At 38.9% G+C, this 17,678-nt stretch overlaps 1 protein-coding gene across 1 annotated transcript in view; it reads right to left on the reverse strand.

The window, feature by feature from the left end:
- Positions 1 to 6,385, reverse strand: part of RALBP1 (ralA binding protein 1) — a 28,605-nt gene extending 22,220 nt beyond the window's left edge. Inside the window, exon 1 of the mRNA XM_081324047.1 lies at positions 6,199 to 6,385. The gene's annotated coding sequence lies outside the window, so the exon portion shown is untranslated. The remainder of the gene's footprint in view (positions 1 to 6,198) is intronic.
- Between the last annotated feature and the right edge of the window lie 11,293 nt (positions 6,386 to 17,678).

Below are 17,678 nucleotides of genomic sequence, written 5' to 3' on the forward strand. Positions count from 1 at the left end.
CACCTTCAATTTCATGACCCAAATATCACCACCACATAGAGTTTATTTTTGTAGCGTTGCTTTTAACAAGCCTTTTTTTCTAATAAAACACTCAAAACCTACTATGGTATATTTATTTAAAAGACTTATACCAAATCTTTTAAAGTCTAAAAATCCCAAATTGAGCATATTTTGTCCAGGTCTGCTAAATAAAACTCCTTTACATTGATGTAACGGATTCTCATTTAATGGATTTTGGGCATAACAGAAAGATAACAGACTAAATTTCCAACAGATATCCTCCAGAAATAACAGACATGTCCCTTGCATCTGAAGTAGTCCAGACAAAGGAGTTAAGTTTGTTAATGATCCTTAACGTTATGACACTGGCAACAATTTATATGATTTGCATAATAACATTAGGCCAAGGATATCATTTTTCTTAGTAAATTGATGGAAATTAGGACATTTTTAGCAAAGGGTTGCAAAGGACATAAATGTTGTGATTCAGGGTCAGCCTGTGGGTTCGGCAGTTGGGTCGGACGACTCAGAGGAGGAGGGGGGTGTTGAAGACCTTGCTGAGGGGGTTGAAGATCTTGCTGATGAGAGCCCTCAGCCAGGCCCCTCCCACTTGGTCACCACGGAGACCCAGCTGTGTGAGCCTGACAGCGTGGATGAAGATGACCCACAGCTGGCCCTGTTCAAGGACGCCCGACGCAGGAGGCAGTCAATTAGGAGTAAACAGAGGAAGGCAATGGGGCTTCTCGGAAGGAGGCAGAGAGAAGCCACGCCCTGAACTCTATATAAGGGGAATGTGTGGGGAGGGCTGGTTTGCTGAAGGCAACCGCTTGGATAGTTCGTGTTTCTTAAAGCTCCTGTTTCTTGGTTCGTGTCTTGTTTGTTTTTGTAGGTATAAATTTGGCAGACGTAATTCCAGCCTCTTGCCGTTTGTAAAGGGGTTGTCCCTGCCTTTTCTGCAGGGCCGGTAGCAGGCTGGTACAGAACAATAAATCATTGCAAAGTCATATTTTACTGTTAAGACATTTGGGAGTAATGCATACTCCGTTCCCCCCCCCCAATGTTGTTAAAAGCTTTCATTGTGGATAGAAATACATGCATACACACACACGCCACATAAATATTTCCTCTAACCTGTTTCATATTCTCAATTTGTTATTAAACAATTGCATTAACACTGAAGGATGAAGCAGACTTCTCCAACACTGCATTCAGGGAACATATGTGTGTGCAATTCGGGGACGGTTGCACAGGTGCTCCATTTATATTTCTGCAAAGGTAACTTTCTGGCTAAGGGGCACTCAAATGGCAAAGTACAGAACAAGAACTCAGATCAACCAATCAGCAGGGATGTGCATTTCCACATATTGCGCAGTTGGGATTTGGGAAGTGTGTGCGTTGGCCTGTCTACAGCCATCTTCAACCTACACTTACCCATCAACCCCTTCACAGCATAGGTATACAGGAACTCCTACAGGCAGTTGCAGGCAACTCTAAATCAGCATTCAGAAGGTCACACTTTTCATGCAGTTTGCCATTAAATCATCAGACAATTTAGTTTTATCATTTTATCATTAGAAGTCTATTTCAAATATTAACTTCAGAAGAAAAATAAATATTGCGTTTTCTATTGGGACTTTCTGGGACTGAACTGCATAAAAACATAATTACTCATTTCAATTTTCCCAGTTATGCAGCTGCAACCTTTCCTTGATTCTCAGATGCTTGTTTTTGGCAGTATGTATGTCATCTCTACTCTACACATAATTAATATATGCAATTCATTTCCATGCATTGTAATGATGGCTACTAATTTGGATAGGTTTAAAAAAGTAATAAATAAACCAATAGAAAAACGTCTATGAAGTGCTATTCTCAAGACATCTAGGTAGATGAACAATTCCACACAATGCATCTATCAATGACAGAGAATACCAAAGGGCCCATCCAGCCACAGTTCAATATTTCTAAGGCCTCAATCCTATATAAAGTGTAGTACAGATACTGACCACAATAAAATCTAAAAGTGCAAGTATCTGGAGAGGGAAGTATGTATTATTTTATTTAGTAGTCAAGATGTTTATTATGATTGCCAAGTTCCTGTTCCTGCCCTTTTTCTGTCCATCTGGCTAAAGTGAAGTTCCACGTAGCAGTTTCAAGAAAAAAGGAAATAATCAGGCTAATTTTGGCCAATACTCAGCAAATGCATTCAAAACAAACAAAAATGTTTGACAAAAAAATTTCTTCTCATTTTATTTTAAAAAGCATGCTCCAATGTCTCTCTTCCAAAAAGCAGCTATCGCTTTAACCACAACATGCAACACAAATGGAGCATGAGAATTTAAACACATGACTTTCACATCTGCTTTAGCCCGAAAATAGTTTTAATGATGGCCAAAAATACATGTAAAACTGAACATGGATGAATTTCTCCTCAAAAGGGTTTAATGTTAAAATGTTTGCACAATGCATACTATGCAATGAAGAAAGCTGATTTAAACAATATTTCTTGACTGAAATTCTGATATCACTAGAGCTTTAAGAAAGAAATCCAACTATGGGGCTATAGCAACAGGGAAACCTTGGTAATGTATTAACCAGGTTAAACTTTAGAAAAGCTGCTGCTACTTATAATATACTCACTCTGTGGAACCTGAGCAATTATGCAAGGGGGGGGGAGTAAATCTGACAACAGGATCAAGCAGAACAGTATAAATATATATTAAAAATCCCTTTCCTTATAAAATTCTTCATGGTATTAACTGTTATAAGGAATAGTCTAATTCTAACTTAAAATAATAATATAGCTAAAGTAGTAGTAACAGTGGTATGAATTCCAGTGTTATGGAACTCTAGTACTGTGGAGTTTTATATGTATTATGCTGCTGACAATTAGCATAGGCAATCTAGAAAACCTATAAAAACATCACAAGATTACATAATTTAATGAAAATCTGAACACCATGATAATACAGGCAACAATACAATTATTAGATTAAAAACTATAAACAATACTGCTACAGCAGGGCACTTCCCAACTATAGTAATTCAATTTGTAACTTATTATATTATTATTCTAAATGGATTTAAACTTTGTTTATGAAATTCAAAGAGCACAAACAATAATCAAAATACCATAGATATAAAATGGTAATATTTACAATTACAATATCAAATGAAGATAACTTTTAAAAAGGAAATATTTATGTATCGAAAACCTTGGACCAGATAAGTTTTTCTAGTCCATCTCTGAAGAGAGAGAACTGGGAGGAACCCAGAGTCTTTAGTATAATCATTGAAAAGATTTTAATTACATCAGAACAGAAAGCGGGCCTCTTAGACAAATAACAAGCCTCAGATAGGATTAGGGAAGAGATTACTACCCTTGTTCTAGACTACTTAAAGTTTTAAACTAAGCTAAACAGACAAATGTGTTTAGGACTGACAATATGGTCAAATGAACATATGGCAAGCTACTTTTTTTTCCAATTTATGTTGCTGACAATTTTCAAGAGAGTTTTGCAGTAATCTAAACTGTATACCGTGTTTCCCAAAAAATAACCCCCCCCAAAAGACCTACCCTGATTTGTGGGGGTGGGCTTAATATAAGCCCTACTCTAAAAATAAGCCCTAATTAGGACCCCGCCCACTCAGTCCCACCTGGCTGCTGCAATGGGGCAGGAGGCCGCGCGGCACATCGCACCGCTGCTGCCATGAGGCGAAGCAGGTGAGGGAGGGGGTGGAGCTGCCACATGCAACCCGCATCCATTTCCTTCAGCCCCCCCCCACCAAGTCATTCCTTGCTCCCTTTCACTCCCCTCCTGATCCGGACTGCCATGGTACTGTACGGAGGATGGGCGGGGTAGGCCTGGTCCCCCTCCGCCATTTCGGAGCCAGGGGTGAGTGACAGCGAAAGGCTCCGCTGCCACTGTGCACCGCTGGAGGGGCTTTCTTCGCACTCCACCCCACAGATCGCCTGCCTGGGGGCAGCTGCCGCTTCCTTCTCCTCCGTCAACTCTCCGGTGGTTTGCACAGTGACCAGGTGGCACAAGCCTCCCCCGCCGCCTCCCTCTGCCAGCCCTCTGTCGCTGCCACGGGAGAGAACAGAGAACAGGAAGCGGAATGGCTGCGGAAGTGGGCCAGCAGCCATGCGGGCTCCTGTTGGATGGGGCTGTTTGTGCCGCCACCAGGAGGCAAGGCAGGTATCACGAAAAATATAAGACACCACCAGAAAGTAAGACCTAATGCCTCTTTTGAAGGCAAAAATAATATAAGACCGGGTCTTACTTTTGGGGAAATACGGTAGTTAGAAAGCAAATAACTGAAACCACTTCATCTCCTTTACAATAGACAGCATTTGATGAATCAGCCTAAATTATTAGAAACAAACAAAAACAATATCCAGGCCACAGATGCCTACCAATCTAGGGAAAGCACAAAATGTATCAGTTGATTATTAACAATTGTTCATAATAAAGGACACAGAACATGGTAAAGGTATTTTATATGCTAAAATAAATGGCATGTGAGACAAGACAGATATACTCTATCATTCAGTCACACCTATTCTGTATCTGCTGCTAAGTATACAATGGGAAGACTTCGAGAAATGTAGCTTATGTCAATAAAAGCTTCTCTTCAATACACAAAAATGGTGTGAGACTGTAGGTCTATAAATAAATACAAATGGCCCAATATATCAGAGTACATCAAAGGAACCAAAGACAACAGATGATATGCATACCTATATACCATTAATGAGGGAAAGGCTTGGAAGTAGTAAAAGGTTTAAGCAAAATGTGGGTAGGATGGAGAAAGGAATAAAAAAAAGGAATAGCGAACAAAGCATTTTCCACCGTAAAATTTCAGTCTAAGTAACACATATTACCAGCATTGCTTTACCTGTTAATTTTTCCCCTATTAATTTTTCTCATACTAGCCAGAGGACCTCTTCCTCATAACAAACACAAACAATAGCTTTGGCAGAATCAATTACATTATTTATTTCAATCTCACATTCCATTTATCCATCAGATAAAAAAAAGAGTAGGACAAATTGCATTTGGAACTAGTGATTGTAGGCCACAAACAAACACACACATATGTGGAACCTTGATGTTCACACATTCAAATACAGCTTGCATTGCACATTTCCACAATTCTTGATGACAGGAGCTGCTGTCACAATGACTGCAAAATGCATACTCGTGAATCAGTTTGAGAATATTCCTTTTGTTTAGAACACATAACTATCTTAAATGTGGCATAGAGAAGATCTGAACAGGGACAAATAAAATTACAAAAATGTACTTTTAAATATATCTAATAACTGAAGTTGCTACTGGGATTCTCTCAACAATCCCTCGTCAAACGTACTCTGCCTACATGCCTGTTTTTCCCAACAAAATTAACCAGAAGCAGTAAAGACTAAGCAACTAGTTGTTTTAGATTACAATCCAACAAGCTTTACTGTTGCTCAGGAGTACCTATGAACCACCTGATGACTATGAATTAATTACCAGGCACCAGACTTTTCCTGCCTATTGCTTTTCACATTTACATCTAGCAGAGAAGTCTGGAAGTTACAGTCCCCGTGTATCTGGAGCCAACCTGGCCCTTCTGACTAGAGCAGGGGTAGGCAACCTCGGCTCTTTTATGACTCATGGACTTCAACTCCCAGAATTCTATGCTGACTCAGGAATTCTGGGAGTTGAAGTCCATGAGTCATAAAAGAGCCGAGGTTGCCTACCCCTGGACTCAAGCCACAGAGTCTCGTCCACAAATTCATCGTCGAAGTCTGGTGCCCTTGAGCAATGGGCAGAGAAATCCGAGTGAGCAATGATAAATGGCAGGCGGACTGCAGAGCGTTCATTCAAAGTTTGATTCCCAAGTAGAAATGCAACCTGAAAGCATTGAATGTGGCACATTAAAAACCCCAGGGCAATTGCGTCCCATCTCCAGAGGCACCCCACAACAGTCAAACATCCGAGTAAACAGGGTGCGCGGGAAATGACAGCGCAAGTTCCAACCACAACTCAAAGCGCTGTCGGGAGCTGAGCACGCATGCGCATTCCAGAGCACGCATCAGCTACTGCCCATCCCCATCGTGGTCACCGAGGGGCGGCCTCCCTCGTCGGGAATGGAACTTAGGTGGAAAAGGACCCGGAGTATGGGAAGGCCGTACATGCTCTTAACACTGACCTGAGGAATGGGGAGAGGTATCCTGCCGCTCGCACAATGGCTGTGCTAACTTCACCTTCTACCCGGCATCATTCAAACCTCGCTCTGCACTCCAACCCGACGTTGTCTGCTTGCAAGGTCGGGTATAGGAAACAGAAAGAGGCGCATGCGCGGTCACCCTTTTCTCCGTATATCTTGTTTCTTCCAGCCCTTTGGCTACCTAAGGGTAGAGGCCGGAATTAAGCGCGCAAGCGCGTGACGTACAGGGAGGGGCCATCATAGTGACTGAGCGACCGATCTTTGCAGGATCAAAGAAGGCAGGCGGAAGCGTTGCGCCTGCGCGCTCATTCTCCCTGCTATGGTTTATGTGGAATAGGCCAGATCCTGACTGATACCTTCCTTCTTATGGTGCATTTCGAGAAATGTAGTCTTTCTCCTAAATCCAAGCAGGAGGGACGAGGGAATTTTGAGTTGGGATTACTTGTATGCTTCAAACTACATTTGGGAATTGAGGCTGATTTGAGGATGGCGAAAACGCGTTCAGGATACAAGCCCACGTCTTCAACGTGCCTATCAAGTGATTAAAGCCGTGTTGTGTTTTCTTATTGGGCCTTATTCCTGATTGAAGGTGCATATAGACCAGTATTTTTCAAACTTCTTAACTTTAAAAAGTGTAGATTTCAATTCCCAGAATTCCCCAGCCAACATGCTGGGTTGAGAATCCTGGGAGTTGAAGTCCACAGGTCTTAAAAGTTGCCAAGTTTGAAAAAAAATCTGATTTAAGCTATCCCAAAGGCCAATTCATTCTTGCAACCAGTGCTTAAACTGTACTTGTATCTTATCTGTAGTAACATTTCACTTTAAAAAGAACAAGGTGGCCTGGCCTTTTATTCAGAAGAAATCTACTAAGCTACTGACAACATGATAGGCTTGGCCGGAATACAGCAAAATCAAGAAATTCTGGCCGTCGGTGGCAGTGCTATTCAAGAGAATAGAAAGAGAAGGGTCTTCAGCCATTTCTATCTCTTCATTTTCCTGAATGAAAACCACTTAATTGCAAGAAAACCCTACACTCAACTGCCCATAGCCATCAAAAACACAACCCTTTTACCTTAATTCTGTTTCTTTTTATTAATTTCTATCCACAATTTACAAGGATTGGAATGGTCAGCCTGTAGTTTTCCAAATATGGGTAGTCTTTGACTTAAAATCATTCATTTAGTGACTGAAGTTACCATGGCACTGAAAAAAATGACTATGACCAGTTCTCACACTTAACAACTATCATAGCGTCACCACAGTCATGGGATCAAAATTTGGGAGCTTGGCAAACGGCATGTATTTGCGGCATCCCAGGGCCACATGATCGCAACCTTTCCAGACAGCTTCTGACAGTCAATGGGGAAAGCCAAATTTGCTTAACAACCACAAGATTCACTTAACTGCAGTGATTCACTTGACAACAAAAAGGTGGTAAAATCAGGCACACGTCACTTAACAACTGCCTTGCTTAGCAACACAAATTCTCATCCCAGTTGTGGTTGTAAGTTGAGGACTACCTGTATATAGTAGAATACAGCCCCAGTCAGCATGGCTGAGGAGATGCTGATAGGTGCAGCTTAGCTATTTGGGGAAAACCATGGGTTTCTTTTGCTTTATGGAGTCAGTCATCCAGTGTTATCCTTAAAATAGGTTACAGATCATCAGCCTAGAACAGTGGCCCCTATGGGGCTTTGCTTGTTTGTGCGGCCTAGTTTCTGGCATGCCGTGGCCCAGTGCTGATTCATGGACCGGGGTGGGGTGGGGTGTTGGGGATCCTGGCCTAGAATATCCACTAAATTTCATAGCTCAAGGGAATATTAAGTCAGATGTCTGTAATCATAGACCAGTATCTAATAATTAGGCCCAAATGCCTTTTTTTCTTCTTTGTTCCTCTTGTAAAGAATCAGTCCCACCAAACTACTTTATTCCTTAGCTCATGCTTCATATACAAGGAGGATAATTGCTTTACCTTCCTTCCCTCTTATTGTAAGATATGCAATCTTGTTTTATGTTTAATTGGTTCCTGTATTTTTGCAGTTTAGAAAAAGAGGTTAAAGCAATGTCAGTTGGGCTGAATTCAGTTTTTTTATTTGATGTTTTTAAACACTGTACATAGTAATGGTTCATTTTTAACATGCCCATAATGTTTGCTACAAGTTGTTTCCATGATGCTTATGTCTTCTATAAAGAACTAAATTCCACCATTCCTTGTAAAACAATCCATTACTTTGGCTTGATTTTATCAGCTACTTTTTCGAGAGGAGGTATTATTTTTCCATGCGATTTGTCATTTACAGTGAGGACGCTGGGCTGTAATTCAGACTAAAGAAGTGTGGCTAGGTGATAGTAAACAAAGGTAAGGTAATTAAGACTGTTGGTATGGAACTACCAATTGGCCACATAGCAGACATAGACCAGCTAGATGTATCTTAATATTCCAGTCACATGGCAACCATGAGAAGGCAAAGAAGACAGCAGCAGCCAAAACATGAAAAGATAATACAGGTCTTGAAAAGCCAGCTCTATGGGAAGAACAAGATCTACACCATCAATACAGCTTGCATTTATTTTGGGTCTGTTTTTTGTTTGCTCTTGACCACTTTTCGGTTGAAAAAAATCCAACTTTCTTGGAAAAAGATCAACATCTGCTTATTTCATTTCTTCCCCTTATTTTTTTTTCTATGCATGAGAATGCAATTCGATTAAAATGTTGTAATTCACATGTCCAGGATTCAAGCATAATCCTTGAACTTTTGAATACTTTATTTATATGGCAGATTGCCAAATGCTTTGTCTAATCATTTCTTTTGCAACTTTATTCAATAGTTACAGAATGAGTTCTTTGTTGTAATTACTCTGGTGATAAAACAAGTTCATCCTTGTATGTTCTACTTAGTTTGCTGTTTATAAGTGGCTTCATATTTGCAGTGCACTATATAATCACATACTTCCATTTCACTTGCTGTGTTTGAAGGCAACAGAAATTTAATGCCAACAGTTTCAAATAGATATCTTATGTTCCCACCTTCTCCTACCATGTCTGCAAGCTTGGGAAAGATAACTTTAAAAAATGTATTTCTCTAAGAGGTCATTATTGAATTAACTCAGAAGCAACTGTTCTTTCTTAAAGAAAGCAGTAAATAACTTTTCAGTTTATTTTTTATTATACAGTACTCCCTTTTTACGACTCCGTAATCCCTTATTTCAGGATAGAGCCAGGGAGATTGGATGAAGCTGAGTGTTCACTTTCTGATACCACATGGAGTTCATAGGAGATATTTTTTCTTTGTGCCCTAGGAAAGAAACATCTCCCGATATTTAGGATTCAACTCAGCCTTATGAGTGGGAGGCAGGCCTTTTCACCATAAGGCCACCACGCCACTTTCTATTATTTTTATTATAAGTCCGTGTAGAAAAAAAAGCCCCAGAAATGTGTACAGCATTTATTCAACAAAACTAAACTTACATACCGTACTACATACATTATTAATATTTCTTTCAGTTTATTTAACAAAAACAAAAAACTTAAATATATAAACCAGTCCAAAGTCCAAAATTTTGAATAGTCCTACAAATGGGACTCCAGGAAATAAAATGTTTGTTCGGGTATGTAGATGATTTCTTCCAACTTTGTTTAATTATCAGTGAATGGGTGTCCTGCCAGATTTGTTAGAATTTAGTAGTTTTTTTTTTAAAACTGGCAAACATGCAATGAGACACCTCTCATTATGACCTAAGGAAAACAGGCAAGAACATGTTGATCTGACCTGATTTCTTTTGAAATTGAATATGCTGCCATCAGTCTTTTTCCCTTTCAGATGTTCTATAATTTGGATCTAAAATCACCCTCCCTCCCTATTTCCTGGTTATTGCTAAACTCACAGAACATTCACAAAATGTTCTCACTTTATATTGCTACACATGGACTCTTGGCCAATGTTTACAAATTAATTATGGGAAAGGGTTGCAGGAAAAACATTCAGTTAATAATGAATCATTAATTAATTCACCTGCTCACATATTTTTTCATATTTATAAATACTTTGATCCTTTTAGTCTTTTGTTGTTTAGGTTGTGATTAACATTCAGCTCATCCCAAACAAGACTGCATGGTTCCAGATTTTTGGATATCACGATTCTGGGGACCTTCCATCATTGATTCTAGATGGAGTGGCACAGCCCCAGACAGACTTACTGCACAGTCTGAAGGTCTTCTGGGGCTCACGACTCCTGCTTGAAGAGCAAATAGCAGCCATGGTTACCAGGCCTTTGCACAACTGAGGGGTATGCCTGTTCTTAGCATGGGAACCCTGCTCATGATCACTCCTGCCCTTGTGACCTCCAAATTGGACTACAGCAATACATTTTGTCATAATGTGCCTGTTGATAGGGCACACAACTTAGGCGTCTTCCTGGATACATGACTCAGTTTTGAAGAGCATATAGGAGTTGTGGCCAGGGGGGCATTTGCCCAGGTTCACCTGGTGCGCCAGTTGCACCCCTATCTGGACCGAGATGCTCTACGTACGGTCACTCATGCACTCGTTACCTCCCGTATAGATTACTGCAATGCTCTCTACATGGGGCTGCCCTTGAAGACCACCCAGAGGCTCCAGCTGGTGCAGAATGCGGCCGTGCGGGTTGTGATGGGAGCATCCCGATACTCCCATATTACACCCCTCCTGTGTAAGCTGCATTGGTTACCGGTTGCCCTCCGGATGAGATTTAAGGTGCTGGTTCTTACCTTTAAAGCCCCAGATTGTTGGGGGCAATAAGCTGACTTTGTAATAATGCCGCTTGGGGTGTGTGTGTGAAAGCCCTAATAAGCAGGCATATACATAGAATGAAGGCTACTGCTAAGCTTGTAAGCCGCCCTGAGTCTTCGGAGAAGGGCGGGATATAAATGGAATAAAAATAAAAATAAAAAATAAAAAATAAAAAATAAAATAAAATAAAAATATCTCTAGTAGGGAGATAGTGAGGCCCCTTCCTGACCTCCTTGCCATGTTCAGTGGTGGATAGTCGGCAGTCATTCTTAATGTTTTCTAAGTAATCAGAATGTTTCAAAATTATTATTGAACCGTGATCAAAAGCTGAATTAAAACCCTGCATCCTCACCCTTAGATTAGACATCACTGAGGACCAGGTATCCCTCCCCTGGAAAATATCTACAGAACTGGACTTTGTCTCCTGTTCCAGAGGATGATGCTGTAACCTTTTTGGAATGCTTTTCGGAAACCACAGAAATTCTGCACCAAGACTTTCCCCAATTTAATTTAATCTTCTTGTATTAACATTACAAACATCCTTAGCTAGTTATTTTTATTAACTCTTTTGATTATGTACAGGGGTGGGATGTTTTGACTCGGAATAATTCTGCCATTTATTATGTCTAACTAGAGCTAGCGCACTGCTTTTTTAAACTTTACTGGGTTTCTTCCACACTAGATGTTATTCTAAATAGCTGTGCTCTGTTTACAGAGTATGTAAATTATGTTAAAATAATAGTTGCCTGTATTTTGTGTGTAATTTTCCAAGTCTTTTAAAAGTGCAGAAATTCCTTACTCTCTGATAAAGCATTTAAGTACACAGTAACCCTGTTTACTGACAGAAAGATGTGCATGTATCTATGTGTACATGAGGATTTTTTTTACATAATTCACTCAAGCTTTTCCACTACCCCTTATTTCAGTATTGTAAATATAAACACAAATATACATATACTGAGCTTAAATAAAAAGTCATTCAAGTTTGTAACCAACACAAAAATCAGATTAAAATAGTTTAATGATTTAAAAACTGAACATCACAGTTTGGATGAGATGGACACACTTTAAAAGGAATACGCTTGATATGTAGCTATTTTTGATTTTTAAAAAAGTAAAATTTGAATTGTTTCTTGAAGATTGATTTTAATGGGATATATTCATTTTATGTTACCCTTGTTTGTTTAAATAAATAGATAAAATTCAAGAAGCAAGAAAAGTCAAAACAAATCCATCAGCTAAGGCAGCCCTGACAGCCTTAGTATCTAAATGTCCTGTAAAATAACAGACCTTAAGGGCCTTCCGAAAGATCAGCAGATGAGCATTTCAACCACCAAAACCAACAAGAAGTTCCATTGTTGTGGCCCATCTGCTTCGTTTCATGTGGAATCCGATGCCCAGCATACTGTAACCTCCATAAAAGAATGCACGGTAGAGTCAAATTCCTGTTGAAAGAGTCCTGTAAATACCGAGGAGCAGAATCATGTAGGATTTTGAATGTAACTAGCACTTTTGAGTCCAAAAACAAGTTGGCAGCCAGTATAATGAATGTAGCATTAGTATTAATGCATACATTTTCCCACTGAAAGGCCACTGATTTAGAATAGAATAGAATAGAATAAGAATAGAATAAGAATAGAATAAGAATAGAATAGAATAGAATAGAATAGAATAGAATAGAATAGAATAGAATAGAATAGAATAGAATAGAATAGAATAGAATAGAATAGAATAGAATAGAATAGAATAGAATAGAATAGAAGCTGGAAGGGACCTTGGAAGTCTTCTAGTCCAGCCTCCTGCTCAAGCAGGAGAGCCAATACCGTCTCAGACAAGATCAACTGTAGCTTCTTAATCATCTTCATCATCACCTCTTTCTATACTGAGTTGCTGTAATTTAGACTAAAGGTGCTGAGCACACAAATCACTTATGTTTCCTGGTCCAGAAACATCCACAAGTGCTACAAGATGAAGCTGGACAGAGGCTCCTCAGCCTGCTGTTCTAATAGGAATTGTGAGTCCAAGAGGACTCTGCCAAATTGTAGAGCTATCTTTAGGAAAGTGTAACTTTGTCCAGAATCAAAGTTGTAACAGAGACAGAGACAGAACTTCTTGGAGGGATTTAACATGAGCTTATTTTGATGCGTACAAGCCCTCACAGCTTTCTACCACCAGGCCAAGACTTCCATAGAATTCCAGTCTAGCCTCAGGTGATAATGTACAACTTAATAGGATCTGCCTACTGATAATACTATGCCTCAAATAAAGGATGACTTCATCTAGTATTTTAATGTAGATTCTAAATAGCATAGGAAAAGGGTAGATCCCTGTGATACCTCATGATGAGAGGAACCATGGGCTGGACAATTCCTTTCCCACAGTCACCAACAGAGTTATTGACTGATATAGGCAGCTATAGAAATTGAATAAATAAACAAACTGGGATGTTAACCTAATAAAAAATAGATTATGTGGCATTCAGGTTGCCTGGAAGCTCGCTTTCTCTGGAATGAGGTTCCATAGAGGCGGATGGCCTCCTCTCTGCTAGTTAGAAAGGCCTTTGGCAAGGGTCTTATAAAGCCCTTCACTTGGTTCCCATCTAGTTTGTTGTTCCTGCAACCTATTATTCATTTTTCTTGTTATTAATTGAATTTCTTTCTTTTGTTGTGAGCCACCCAAAGTTGTTGGGAATGGGCTGCCTACAAATTTGATAAATAAATGCAGTAGGCATTCATTGCAGGAAGATCTAAATACTGAAAAATGCAAAGGAGCAATTGAAATTTCAGAGCTTTGTAACTATTCAAAATTATTCTCGAATTTTTATTTATGTAGGAATTCTTTTTAGTAGTATTCTGTTTTTTTCTGTACTATCTGGTAGCACAAAAAGTAAAATGATCTGAGTTTAGTGGTTGTGTAATTTTTTGTGCCTAATCTTAAGTGCATTTACTGGAAGGCCCAATTATTTTCAACTGAACATTTATATTCATAAAGATTTACTTAAGTGTCTGCAACTCAATTCTAAATTAAACAGTGTGGTATTTTTGTTCCAATAGATTTTTCAGAGAAAAGAAAATGAAAGTTTATTAAGAAAGACACTAGTATTTATGATTGTTACTCAACAATTCCTTGATCAGTGTCTGTGCTGCTATATAATACCAGTCTTTTATCTACATGTATTTATTTTTTTGGAGGGACGTGGTGGCTTAGTGGATTAGGATGCTGAGCTTTTCGATCTGAAGGTTGGCAGTTTGGCGGGTCGAATCCCGAGTGCCACGTAACAGAGTGAGCGCCTGTTACTTGTCCCAGCTTCTGCCAACCTAGCAGTTCGAAAGCACGTAAAAATGCAAGTAGAAAAATAGGGACCACTACGGTGGTAAGGTAACAGCGTTCCGTGCGCCTTTGGCGTCTAGTCATGCCGGCCACATGACCACGGAGACATCCTCGGACAAGCGCTGGCTCTTCGGCTTTGAAATGAAGATGAGCACCAGCCCCTAGAGTTGGAAACGACTAGCACGCATGTGCGGGGGAACCTTTACTTTTACCTATTTATTTTTGAAATATCTATATTATTTGAAATATACAGTTAGACCCTCAACTCTATATAAAGATAAGGATAAAACATCCATGTTAAAAATAAAATGTTCATGGTACAAAAATAAAAATCTAAGAATAACCAACTTATAATTTGAAAATGGAACAAGGAAATTTACCAGAATCCATTATCTTAATTGTTAAAAAGCTGCCATCAGTGTCTGAAGAAGTCAAACTTTCAGGGATAAACTGCTCCATCAAATGGAAGCCATGATAGACTAATATGTTCTAAGCCCTTCTTCCCCACAACTTCATGGAAATGAAGGATCACAAGCAGGTGGTCCTGAAGATACCTATCAGATCAAATGGGACTTAGCAGGTCAAAATCAGTACTTCATACCAGATTGGTAACTATGGCAGGGACCATATCATGTACGCAATATACTCACTGCACCCAGTGCCAGTTAACAAGCAAATCATTGCATTTTGTGCCAAGCTTCTGAATGGTCTTTAAAAGTATCACATGACAGTGTGCACTGTGAATGTTGTAAGAGTCTCCTACTTCAGGTAGGGTCTGGTTACAACCAGCATACCAGCCAGAGCTTGGCAAAAGCTCTCCTAGAATTTCCACCTGACCTCCAGCAGTAGCTCTGATGTAAGGAGAACCGCAAGTTAAGGAACTGTCCCTTAGGTTCAGTTTCAATAAGTAAAGAGCAAATTGGTCTTGCTGGAGAGGTCAATTTCAGCCTGTTTTTTCCCCAGTCAGATCCTTTTAATCAAAGCGCAAAGATTTTACTGGGGGGGAGGGGGGTTCATCTGAATAGGAGACCAGGACACTTTACATTGAAGCACAATTTACTTTATTGACTGCTGGCGTCAAGGACAAGGCTAAGGAAGACTTATAGACTTATGCAAATTATATATTGGATTGTACACATCAATTAGCAAGGTATTTAATTTGATACAGGTAGTCCTCAACATACAACCATTCATTTAGCGATCATTCCAAGTTACGACATCACTTGCTAATGAGGTCAGTGAAACATTAGAATGTAATTAAAAGATGACAGGGCAGAACCATAAAGACAATGGGGTTTTGAAATAATAAAGAGGCATTATTCTATGAACATAAGTTTCTTTCCAGGGAATTTCTTTTGCTTTCTCAGAGCACTGATCACCTTCTATAACGTCCTACCACCACCTCATTTTTTTTCCCTAGCTTATCAGCATTCCTCGGTTTTCGAAATGTTTCATGGCTGACAATATTAATTTCCTTGTGAAAGTGTATTTGGGACACGGATTAGGGATTTTTAGCTTGAGCCCCCAAATTCTCCTTCAATCTCAACCTCGATCATGGATGCAGCCTGATTTGGGGACATAAAGTTCGTATCACAAGAATATCACGCTTTACTCCAAATCAAAGGATGACTTCTCTCAACGACTTCATGTAGAGTTAAAGAAAATGGAACCCCATGGCACTTTATACATCATAGGCTATTAGAATGATTTGTTTTCTTCCGCTGAGAAAGGAGCAGAACCACTGTAAACAGGCTCCCAAATACTAAATCTTGTAGGTGGTTCAGACTTGACGTCATGGTTAATGATATCAAAGACTGCTGATTGATTTAGGAGAGAAAGCTAACATCCCTTGTGTAGGCACATCCTCTACCTAGGACTTGACAACAGTAATTAATCAACTAAAGCAGGGGTCTTCAAACTTGGCCCTTTTATGACTTGTGGACTTCAACTGCCAGAATTCCTCAGCCAGCATGCCTGGCTGAGGAGTTCTGGGAGTTGAAGTCCACAAGTCATAAAAGGGCCAAGTTTGAAGACCCCTGAACTAAAGCAATACAGCTTCTATCCATTCCTGAGCCTGACCTCTGACTATAAAGTATCTATGTATATCTATTCTATTAAATGTACCCATTTTGTAAAATATTTTTATCCTAGTTTGCTGCACTAAAGACATTCAGAATGGCTAAAGCTGAATTCTCCTTTGAGTCAAACTTACCCTTGGTGATTTCATTGAGACTTGCATGTACTTTTCTTAGGAATAGTGCAGGCTTGCCATTTTTAATATAAAAATTCCTACAAGCAAACTAATACTAATTCCTCTACAGATTAAAGCAGAAAACAATGAGCAAAATAGATAAAACAAGGTGTTTATTAGTTATTGGAAAATATAAAAAGTAAGAAAATACTTAATATTGTTGTAAATTGTTACTGTAATTGCATATACATCTGGAAGATGATTTTAATTGTATTATGAATTCTAGATTAACAGAACATTCTAATATATATTTAAAGGTTGAAGAATTTCTACAATAAGCAACAAAGAGTCATTCCAAATTCAATTATTTCTTGTAATACTTTTTAAACTATTACAATAATCTCAAAAATCTACCATAACAGAATAAGAAAATAATTAGAATTATGCATTTTACAGGCTGAGCATTCAAAATTATATATTTTTTTTTACTCTTGAGACTATTAAATTGAACAATTTTCTTTGTCACTTTATAGAACAGACTTCCTATTGCAATACATTGCCAATTGACTAAATGCTACTGGATTACATAAATTGTTATACCAGTCCTCCATTTTAAGGTATAATTTTCTGTTATAAATAGAATCAAGTTAAATTACATAGGACTGTTACTGTTTCCTCCAGGAAGCAAGACCATAAAATATACCTTGTGAATACTACATTATAAAATTAAAGAAATCTACAAGGAGCTGGCGGAGCTGCTGAATATGGTCATCTGTGTATTAATGAAGCTGTAATTGAGAGGACTAAATCCCACCCAGCCCCTTCCAAATTTGAAGGTACTTGCAGTGCTTGCACAAGTTCCTGATTTCATCATCTTTTATTATAATTCGTAAGATACAGCCCACATTTAATTGGTTGCCCTGAATGTTTGGAGAAATTAAAAATAATAATACAATGGAATTATTGTCTACAACAGTGTTTCTCAATCTTGGCAACTTTCAGATGTGTGGACTTCAACTCCCAGAATTCCCCAGCCAGCAAAGATGTAAGATCACTTATTTGCAAAATAAATGAATTAGAATATTCAAAGGAGAAACATTGTATATATTCTTTCTTTAAGCAATTATATATCTTTTCTCCATGGAAATCCAGTGTTACAACTGTATAATAGT

Source organism: Vipera berus (assembly GCF_964194415.1).
Source record: "Vipera berus genome assembly, chromosome: 3".
NCBI classification, from domain to species: Eukaryota; Metazoa; Chordata; class Lepidosauria; order Squamata; family Viperidae; genus Vipera; species Vipera berus.